The sequence below is a fragment of the Saccostrea cucullata genome, unplaced genomic scaffold, assembly GCF_032062105.1.
Source record: "Saccostrea cucullata isolate Sc308-1 unplaced genomic scaffold, CSIRO_AGI_Scuc_v1 ctg6859, whole genome shotgun sequence".
Classification (NCBI taxonomy): Eukaryota; Metazoa; Mollusca; class Bivalvia; order Ostreida; family Ostreidae; genus Saccostrea; species Saccostrea cuccullata.
The window spans coordinates 33682-44705 of NW_026930957.1; the positions used below are offsets into that span (position 1 = coordinate 33682).

At 29.9% G+C, this 11024-nt stretch overlaps 1 long non-coding RNA gene across 1 annotated transcript; it reads right to left on the reverse strand.

Moving 5' to 3' along the window:
• Positions 1 to 3436: 3436 nt before the first annotated feature.
• On the reverse strand, positions 3437 to 5329 carry LOC134230722 (uncharacterized). Its single transcript, XR_009984411.1, has 3 exons — positions 5197 to 5329; positions 5041 to 5076; positions 3437 to 4516 (listed from the first exon to the last, which is right to left on the reverse strand). It is a non-coding gene; the product is annotated as an uncharacterized LOC134230722 (long non-coding RNA).
• Between the last annotated feature and the right edge of the window lie 5695 nt (positions 5330 to 11024).

An 11024-nucleotide genomic window follows, 5' to 3' on the forward strand; every position in this document is an offset into this window, starting at 1 on the left:
GATGACAAAATTGTTGTATAGGTTATTGAACATGAGAAATCATTGAACATGAGAAATAATTAATACGAAGGAGAGTGTATTATATCATCAACTTGTTTGTCAATAGCTTTCCTCCTTTAAAAAATTGATATAAAACATAAGTGTATCCATAAATATACTTAAAAGCTATGTACATAGGTTTTCTTTTCCAGGGGTATAAACCTTGTTGTTTAAATAATATTTTGTAAACGAGGTGAAGAGCTGCATTTTGTGTCGGGACCTCGGTTTATACGGTCTCATCCGAATGACAGGTCTCGACGTCCAACGATTGGACTCGAACCCGGCCACAACGTAAGGATCAACTTCTTACTTTGTGACTCTAGAGCTGACGCTCTAACCACTGCACCACGCGGGCAACGAATACAATTTGTATGCGAAAAGAATGTTCAGAAATGAATGCAATTGTGTTTTATTCATTTCGAAAAAAAATCATTTAATAACCATAACACTGTATTAAATGCGGAAAAGCAAGAGGCGGACCTCTTTAGCACTTCAACTTTCACTGGTAGGTGATCACAAGATATATTCTTTTTTCAATTGAAAATATCTCTATTTGATTCCGTTTCTCGTTATTATTTACATGCAGAATTCTATACTAGAAGAAGGAAATGAAAACCTCAATAAAAATTATCATGCAGGTTATGTCGAATAAACGTTTCAGCATTACATCTCAAACATGAATCAAGAGAAATTTTGGTTAAGACAAATCGAAGAAAATTTAATAACAAAATAAATCAATTTTTCTGGCAATGCATATCCGTTTTGATTTACTGACATTGTCTGGGACCAGTTTTTCCAGTTTTAGAGGCAAATTTAATTAAAAATATGTATGAAAGAAAACGTATTTCATTAGCAATAAATAGAAAGTTCCTTCAGTGTTCTACTTTTATTGACTTTATTGCAAAGAGAAAGAACCTTTTCTGACAAAACAGGTAACAAATCCCATGACAAAATGGAAATAACGAACCGTATCTTCAAGCCCAAAAGTAAATTGAATAATACAAAATTGGAGCACAGCCAACACAGAAGTAAAAAAAAATTAGAGGTGGGATCAGGTGCCAATTTTTTTATGCCCCCACCCCTTCCTTTTATGCGTCGGAGACCATTAGCGCTTGAAAAACTGTCGGTTACAGTGCAGATATATTTCGTCATATGAATCCTTGAAGTACACACTAGTTTGTTAATTCATGATTGCAGAATACATATTGACTACTGGTTTTTTATGTATCAAGAAAAAAATACTAAAGGATTTTATGTCCAAGTTTTTAGTCCATATATGTATGTGTTATGCATTCAATATCACATTATACCTGGATACGAATACGACTTACGTTAGTCTTCTTGAATTTTCATTTTATTACTACGTGCCTGTGACTGTCCTTATATTTTGAAAAATCACTATTTTAAGATGTTGCTGAATACGCACATGCACCCTGGTGGACATATAAAACTTTAAATAATTAAAAGAGCAAATCTTAAACGTGTTATAACTACTTGTAGGGTAAAAATTTACTAATAGCGAAAAACAAACATAAATGTTCAACAAAGTGACTAAAATATAAAAAAAACAAATAAAAAACCTTTAAGTGCATTAATTTTTAATGTAATGAAAAACACGTGATTTATTAGTTAACTATGCTACTGAAAGAAACAGATGGAGAATAATAGGTTATTATTATTAAAGAACTTCCTGTTAGAAAAAAATTTAAGTGTAAGCAACTCATGAACACTTAAGGTCTCTTGCGAGAATGTTTAACTAATATGACATCCAACATACGTCGGCGAAGAACTTAGAATTTAAATATGTACTTGTGCACGTGTAACATAAGCATTTTCAAAACTGCGAAGTCACCTGTGTTGCGTTAAAACGTTTGCTGTAGAGTCCTGATGTAAGGACATGTTCCTTGGGTCGAGGTTTAAAATTCTACTGTGGAACGCGGAGACCGGTCCTTTCGGATGTGACCGTATAAACCATGGTCCCGTGTCACCAAGGGGTGCTGCCAAGAATAAAATCCCTCACTGTTTTACGGCCTTAAGTGTCGAGTTTAGGACAGAAATTGTTGCTCTCCCTTGCCATGTAGTAGCGTCTCTACATGAGTGTAAAATCTTTGAAAAAGGCATCAAACTAAACAATCAGTCAATAAATTCATAAAAGCATGAAAACAGAACATCATTTAAAAAATTTACGTACATTTAACTATGTTTATTGTCCACATAAAAGCATCAAAGTATGGAAAATAACTGCAGGGATAAAAAGATTCAAAATTATGTTGATTAGAAACATAGAACAGTAATGAAAATTTTTAAATATAATGCGTAAGAACTCTTAACATCTGTGGAATTACTCTGAGGTAAAATGACTTAAAGTTTATGATTAAATGCAGAGAAATGAAAACCTAGCGATTCTGATAACACAACAATGATTAATCCAATGTATATATTTTCTACAAAAGCCATTATGTCATACAAACATGTATATTTTAGTTTCTGTTTTAACACTCAATCATATAGACACGTCTGTGAAGAAATAAATTATACAAATATCAACAATAGGACATGAATGGATAAACCCAAATGAGCACGATCATGTTTAATTGTACGTCTTCAAATTAATTGTTCCTCATTAAGTGACATATTTTTGTTTGGCAATAAAAATAAACAGCATTTGAGAATTATGCAACCAATAAAATACATTGAGGAAGTGAATGGAAACTTAAGTTAAACATTTATAAAAGAATATGTACTGAATAATATTTTGAATCAGAACAATCTTAACATATAGGTGGAAATTATAGGGAGACACAATTTTAGCGATTTTAGCGATCCTTAAAATATGGCATTTTATTTTAAGCGAGAAGTAATATTAACGATTTTAAAGTGTTCACTATAAAGAAGCTATAATTACAAATTTAAAACAGTTTATTTTTTGCAGCTTTTAATTTTAGCCATCACATAACCTTTGCTTATACATGTAATGAGAAAATTAAATCCTTGCTTAAAATTCTGCTGATACGGTATTTGCATAACAATTTAAAGGGTCTACAAATGGCTTTATTGAAACTAAAATATCATATAAAGAGCGGTATGATCAACCTCCTTTTCAAAAAGAAGAATGAAAAAAAGCAAACATGATTTTCACGTCTCAGCATTAAATAAGAGGGTAATTTTTTGGCAAAATAAATGACAGAGTATTGCTGCTGTTACATGCATTTTTTTTTAAAATTCCATTAATTTGTCTTTTTGTTAGTTTTTTCGGTCAAAGTTTATTATTTGAAATAAATGATATCACAGAGTCTAACACATCTGTTTCATATTTGGATCTTATACTAGAAAAAAGACGTAAAAGGATAAATTAAAGCAACGCTTTATGATAAAATTGATGAATATAACTTTTCAATCGTCATTTCCTTACTTATACAGCAGTATACCTCAATAATCTCCGAACGGAGATTAGATATATCAGTTGATTCGATACACAATAGAATGCTCTATGTATGAACAATTTCTAAAACGATGTTAATTATTGACAGACAAGTTGATGAAACAAAAATATCAACAGTCTCGTTTAAAGTAATTTCTTCTTAAGTTCTATGTCGATATCGATACAATGACCTTGTCAGCAATACAACTTATCTGCTGTCTGACTTTTTTTATACTAACTGTTAAAACATTTTTATAACACTGCATTATCGACATATTTCTCTGTTAGTTCCCAACCATGACAAGGAGCACGCGGTGGTTGTAATTGATCGATAGGAAATGCCCACTCCTTCACTGCACCTGATCCCACATCTGATATTTTAGAGGTCCGTGTTTACTCTGCTCCTATTTTGCATCGTTTAATGGACTTTAAACTTGAAAACTGTTTGCTATCTCCATATATTTTATCATACAGAAGCCATACGCCTAGGTGTACATTGAACAATGCATTATAAGTATTTTTGTCCTAAATGTTATAGACATTTCTAATAGAAAACAATGCCGCTAGAGAAACATTGTTTCCAACAACGGCTTGTTTCTGATAAAGTGAAGGAAGACACTCTACAGCATTACCATAATCATTTTCGCCATCATTATCATAATCAACACAAACACACACTCTCTCTCTCTCCCTAACTTTTGTCCAAGTGTTCATTTTATAAATGAATTTCCACATAGTCCGGATCTTCTAGTGTGGAATCCACTTGATCATAGGTATTTCTGTTGCTTCTTAATGTTGAATTACCACTGTTATATGCATGCCTGTAGTTTTGTAATGTGGAATCAAAATTGTTATAAGTATATCTATTATCTGTCGCAGTTATTCGATCATAATCATGTACATTTCCTACAATAGATAGGGGCTTTCTGTTTATATATTGAACACGTCTCTTCCTTCTGGTGTGAAAAAATCTTGAGCATACTATTATAAGAGTTACAGCAAGAAACGCCGAGATACTGGAAACGATGACAAATAGCGTCTTCCAAAAGTTTAATTCTAAAATATAAAAATAAAGAAATGATTTACTTTACCTTTTTTGAATAGTGTAATTAATGACTCTTTATTATTTATGTTAGCATAATGGTGAGATAGTGGAAAATAGTTACATGACTAAGGACACTCTTGTGCGACCCTTCCAACTGCATTGCAATAGTTATCTTCGTTATCCTCACAATCCACTTATACTAGTAAAAACGTTAGAAATTTTAAAAATACATAACGAAAAATAGGAAATTTAAAATTGTGTACTGAATCATGAACTACATTTAAACAATTAAAAACAAGAGCATTAAGGAGTCTAGGGGGTAAAAAAAAATAACCATCAGAAATAACTTAATCTTAAAGATAGAATGTATTCAAAATTCATACATTTAAATTATAAAAATGATCACTTTTATTATATATTTATATGGAACTCTTCTTTTAAAGGAGTTCAATATAGTCTAAAAATGGTACCGACCACCCAGTCCTCTTAATAGATCGAACAAAATGATTTGTCATAATAAATTGGCTTCTCTTACCTTCTTGTAACACACTCTCAACAGCTGACGACGTAACTGAAAGAAAATTCATTTTTAAACAAAAGAAATCTATTACATGTGTACACACTCATTAATTGTAGAAATATACTTAGGTTCAACTAATTTTACGTTTTAGACCACATCTTGTAACTCTACCGTTCAGACAGAGGGGGCCCTCCCATCCGAGCTCACACCCCTGTTTACAGATTCCATTGGTCTTTGAACATGAAGTACCATTTTTACAATGTCCACAGACAGATGAACAGTTTGATCTGTATGTATATTCCTGGCATTCTGAAAGTCACAAAAAATCTTTTTATAGCTCAAAAACGTTAACACGTACAAAAATATTTTTTTTATTCTGAAATCATGTTAAATAAAAACTGTTAAGCATGAATAAAACAAGTTATTTTTTTCTTGCAAGGAAAAGTCATAGAAAATTAAACTTGTATTAATAAAATTTTAATTTTCATGGACATATTAATATTTAATTCGAAATCTTTGCAAATATGTAATGCAGCTACCACTGTTTTTTACTTAAATATTGTTTGAAACCAGTTAAATGTATTCTTAGCAGCGATCAAGAAAACTGTATATAGATATTTCCTTTTCTAAACATATATGTAAACATTCAAATGCTGGAGAAAGTAATATACTTTGACCAAAAAATTTGTTTGTAAAATTATTTCTTACTTAACATTTGTGTTATACAATGCAATTTTACTCAAAATTTTTTTGTGTCAAATGTAAATAAAATTAAAAAACAACAATGGGAAAAGTTACTGAGATAAACATTTTTAAAAGTAAAACTCCACAGGAAATATATGACCAACTAAAAGTTTATTTAGAGAACTTTTTAACATTGTTGTTTAAAGGTAATGTGTTTACTTTAGAACGCATATATCGTGAATAACGAAACCATTTAAGCAGAGAGAGATTAAAGAAAATTTTCATAATTTTTATTAAAACACTTGTTTCCATTTGAATTAAATACATTTCTCAAATATTGGATATTTAAGCAATTTTGAAACACAAAATAACTCTCTTTCCAAAATTTGTATGTTATATTTAGAAAGAACAAATATGAAACTTGATAATGAAAATTCTTAAAGATTTTTCAAATTTTATTTAATTCATATCAAATACAAATTATAAATGTATCATGAACATGGAAAACTGTATATAAAACTGGATGAAAATTATTTCAGTAAAAAAATATACTCAATTTCACAATTAATAAAAAAAAATATTACCATGATTTAAACTGGTGATCTTGATCCATGAGGAATGAAAACAAGACAATTTATCACTGTGTATTACATCTAAAAATTTGACAGCTAACAGAGGAATATAATTGACACACACTATTATAAAATTAATAATGATTTACTTTTTTCCGATGTTCTTAGTTTCTCTTTCTGTCTTGTTGACAAAAATGTATATTATTTGTCTTAGATACATGTTTTCATATTTGAAATATCAAGTTCGAATTGTCAAAATTGATGTTTCATGGCAAAATGATGTAAAAATAATAAAAAAAATATTCTTAGCCGATTTTTACAACACAGTTGTTTAAAAAGTTATTATCCATATATACAAGAACCATTTTTCACATTTGTCGTATTGCGACATCTTGGGAATTACAAAGTACATTTTTCAAATGTGGGGACATTGAAAATAAATCTGATTAACTTGCAAGCAAATGAGATTTTTTTAGTTTACTTTCAAAATATAGGCATAACATTTGTACGCCTTATATCTTTTAAGAAAACAAATTTTTAATACTGAATAATTTTAAATCATATATTGAAGTTACACAAACTTGATTTGAATGATTTAAACTCAAACCAAATTATTTACTTCACATATGGGAATAGTTGCGAAGGATTAATCCTGTACAATTTGTGAAAAAGGTATACCAATTTCTGATTAATAAAAACTATTACCATCACCTTGAGTTAATTTGTTGACGGTGACGTTTATAATACGGCTGGGACAATATTGCAATGTATCCTGTGTAAACAATTTCTCACACACTATTCTACGGTTGGTCCAAAATAATCATTGACACACATATATAAAATAAATGTGTTTCTGTTTATAGCTGAAATTTTAAAATATATCTAAATATATCGTTTTTTTTTAATTTAGTTCTTTTAAACTAACAAATCGATTTATTGTCAACCTTTATATTTGGGAAAACGGGTGTTTTGGTAAAATTGTTTCTAAAGGTGACTTTTTCCAATGATTGTTCCATAAAATTGTTTTAAAATACATATATACAGTAATCCATTTAAAAGAATTAATATTTTTATTCCTTTAGGTTTTGCTTTAATATTGATGTTTTCTGAACGATGGTTTAATAATTTTCCATCAACCAATAATTTCTCCATTATTATAAAATACTCATTAGCAATTTAGCACAATTCATAATTAACATTTTATTATATACCTAATAGTAATGTCTAAAAAAAAAAAACAAAAAAAAATCTAGAGAATTTTAGTGTTCAATATTTTTATGTTTAACCCCCTTATATCACCATTTTAACGTAAACCATTTCCATTTACTAACATATCAATATACAATTGCATTTTGCACTTTGTGTAATCCTTAATTCAATGCCAATTTTCTTCTATTTTATACTCGCAAAAATGTCATCAAAGAAGAAAAGTCATTTTTGTATTAGAATGTAGCGTCATAATATTTTTTACGCTAAACTTTATAGCGTGTACAACGAAAGGTCATTGAACGGCATATATGGAATTTGTGTTTCTATGACTGAAATTTTAGTGTATGTTTAAACAGTTCCAGTAACATTTATAAAGAGAATTTAATTGAAATTGTAACGCATAATGATATGTTCAATTTATTTGAGCCTTATACGCAAGCAAAAAAGGTGTATTTCTGGAAAATTGGTACATTCTATATCAAATCAAAATGAAATACATCTGTTAACAAATGTTTGTTTTATATAACAAAAAATTAACAATGGTTCAAATATATAACCAAAATAACCTTTTCAATTGTTTGTAAAATATCCTGATATTATTTTAATACATTCAAATACTAGTAACCAATTAAGCAGTATTCTCAAATAACACTTTAATTATATAGCTAATAAATAGTCTAATAATAAGAAGTCTAAAAAGCTACAAAAAATCTAGAGAACTTTAACGTTAAATATTTTGATGTTTATTGAACATACGCATATGAGTATGGCCGAAGCATTCCAAATACGAGTGTTCAGTATCGAACACCGCGTTGTAAGCAAAAAATTAAATGTCGTGTGATAAAATTCTCCGATTCAAATTTAAGAAATAAAGCGATATTCAGGTAAAAGTTTTTATTTACATAATAATAAAATTATTAATTGAAAATTTTATAGTCTACATATTAGACGAATACCTAAATAAGTGAATCATAACGGTCGGTAGGGTCATCCGAAGGATACAACATTGAAAACTTACAGGTTACAGGACAGACATTGATTTGAATACCGACATCGACAAAAATCATTAATTAGAGTTTTTTAGTTAGAATAATTATTACAAATTATGAGGAAATGTTTCAGCTATAAATAAAAGAGTTATTGAACTTATATTGGTGAATGTTGGAACTTGTTGACTATAAAAGTCACTAGCAAGCTCTTGTATTTTTACAGCCAACTCGTGCCAATATTCACCAATAGTTCAATAAGTTCAAAGTTCAATAACCCTATAGTATTACAAAAGGAAAAACGTACTTGAGTTCCGAAAAAAGATTTCCAAATAAGCTACATTAGACATGAGTTTTAGCGATAATTTCCACCAAGCCTCTTTGAAGTGTTCTTTAGCCAGAGTTATGCTGCACGTGCTTTCCCCGCGCTCTTCTTCCTGATATCCATCGATTGCTTTGTCTGCCAAGTAAGTTTTATAAGAGTGGCTCTGTGACGCCAGACCGGAATAAGAGTTCTGTTGACTAAGATTTTCTGCAAAGAATTCAATATCTTTAGCATTGCAATCCATAACAAACAAGAATTTAATGCTTTTTAAAAATAATGCATTATGATGATAAGGAATATTAGAATAAAAGGTTAAGAAGTGTCCATATTGTCTTTTTGATTATATTTATGTGTTTTGGACAATTCTTTGTAATTCACTTGAGAACATTAATTTACAACTCTCTACAGGGGTTCAACCATGACAATACAAAAGTGTATATCTTTAACTAGAATAATTACAGATATTTCATTTGAGTGTTTTACTAAAATAACCTTACCCAAACATTTTGATCCGACAAGAAAAAGAAATGCAAGATAAAATGAGTGTAAGGCTCTATCCATTTTCCAATTTTTTCTATGCAAGGACACGATCCACAATTAAATGTGTAACGAAAAATGAGGAAGATTTTCTTTGAAATTGTATACTGACACGTGGTTTGTAAATAAAATTAATTAATTTTCATACAATAAAAAATATTGACAATAACCTATAACCAAGTTAAAATCTTCCGCCATCTAAATATATATCTGTATACATTGTTCTCGTCTTTCATAATTTAAGAAGGACATACACGAAAGAATCTGAAAGAAAGTGCTTCGGAAACCGAAACATAATAAAAACGAAACTGTAATAGGAAATATTAACTTTTATTAATGTAGATCACATTTATAAATCATGTGATACAACTCTTGAAATAATAAAAAAAATACATAGGTAGTCCATGTATTTAATAGAGACACAATTCCAAGATTATAAGTCTCTAAACATTATAGTCAGATACGTACTATACTGTATGTCACTTTTTATTCGCGAGAACTTTATTTTCGCGAAATAACGCGAGTCTGTCTGCTCGCTTAAATGTTATTCTCGTGTATATTTATATTATTAATGTTAATATACAACAGAAACTACAGTTCGTGAAAAATGTGTCCCGTCAATAAATTTCAAACAGCTAAATCCGAAAAAATATGGTGTCGCGAAAATATAGTGATCTATAGTATATAAATCTTGGTGAAATCTATATTAATGCATGCTACATGATGGTACGAATACATAACTCAACCAAAGGAATTCAATTCGATCGAAATTATATCTGAACCAAAAGGGATGCTAAATTCAAAATAGAAAATGTCTTTACCTTTTTAGTGGCGAATATATGGTTCTCTCTTACACCTGATATTTTTTATGAGAAAGGATATAGAGATAAGGAACAGTATTCAATCTCAAAGTCCATAAAACAATACAAAATAAGAGCAGAGCAAACACAGACCTCCGAAACATCAGAGGTGGGATCAAGTGCCATGGAGGAGTGAGCTTCTTCTGCTGACCGGTCACACCCGCCATGTACTCCTTGACATGATCAGGAAATAACGGAAAAATCCGTCGTCAATTCAGTGTATAAATAATGGATTAATATTGGTATTAAAAAAAGTCATTCAGCATTTGACTCAATGATAAATTGTATTTGCTAACAAGGTCATTGTATCTACCAAAGAACGTAAGAAATGATTACTTTAAACGAGGCTGTTCATATTCTTGTTTCATCAACTTGCTTGTCAATAATGTACCTCGTTTTAGAAACTGTTCATACGTACAGCATGCTTTTGCGTATCAAATCAACTGAGAAATATACACTCTGTATGCAGTGATGAAGGAATATTGCTGCATAAGTAAGGGGAGTTGACGATAGAAAAGTTGAAGTCGTCACGTTTATCATATAGCTTGCTTGTTAGATTACAATTAACGTCCTTTTCAAGTAAAATATCCAAGTATGAAACAAATGTGTCAGACTCTGTCGTGTCTTTAATCTCAAGCTCTCCTGGATATATCGTATCGACGTAGGAATGGAAATTACCATTGTTAATTAATTGACAATAAGTCATCGATATATTTGAAAGTCGAGTTGAATGCAAGTGTTTTCTTCTTTTCACGCATAAAATGTGCATACATTCTGCTTCATATGAAAACAAAAATAGGTCTGCTTATAACGAAGCGCAATTGGT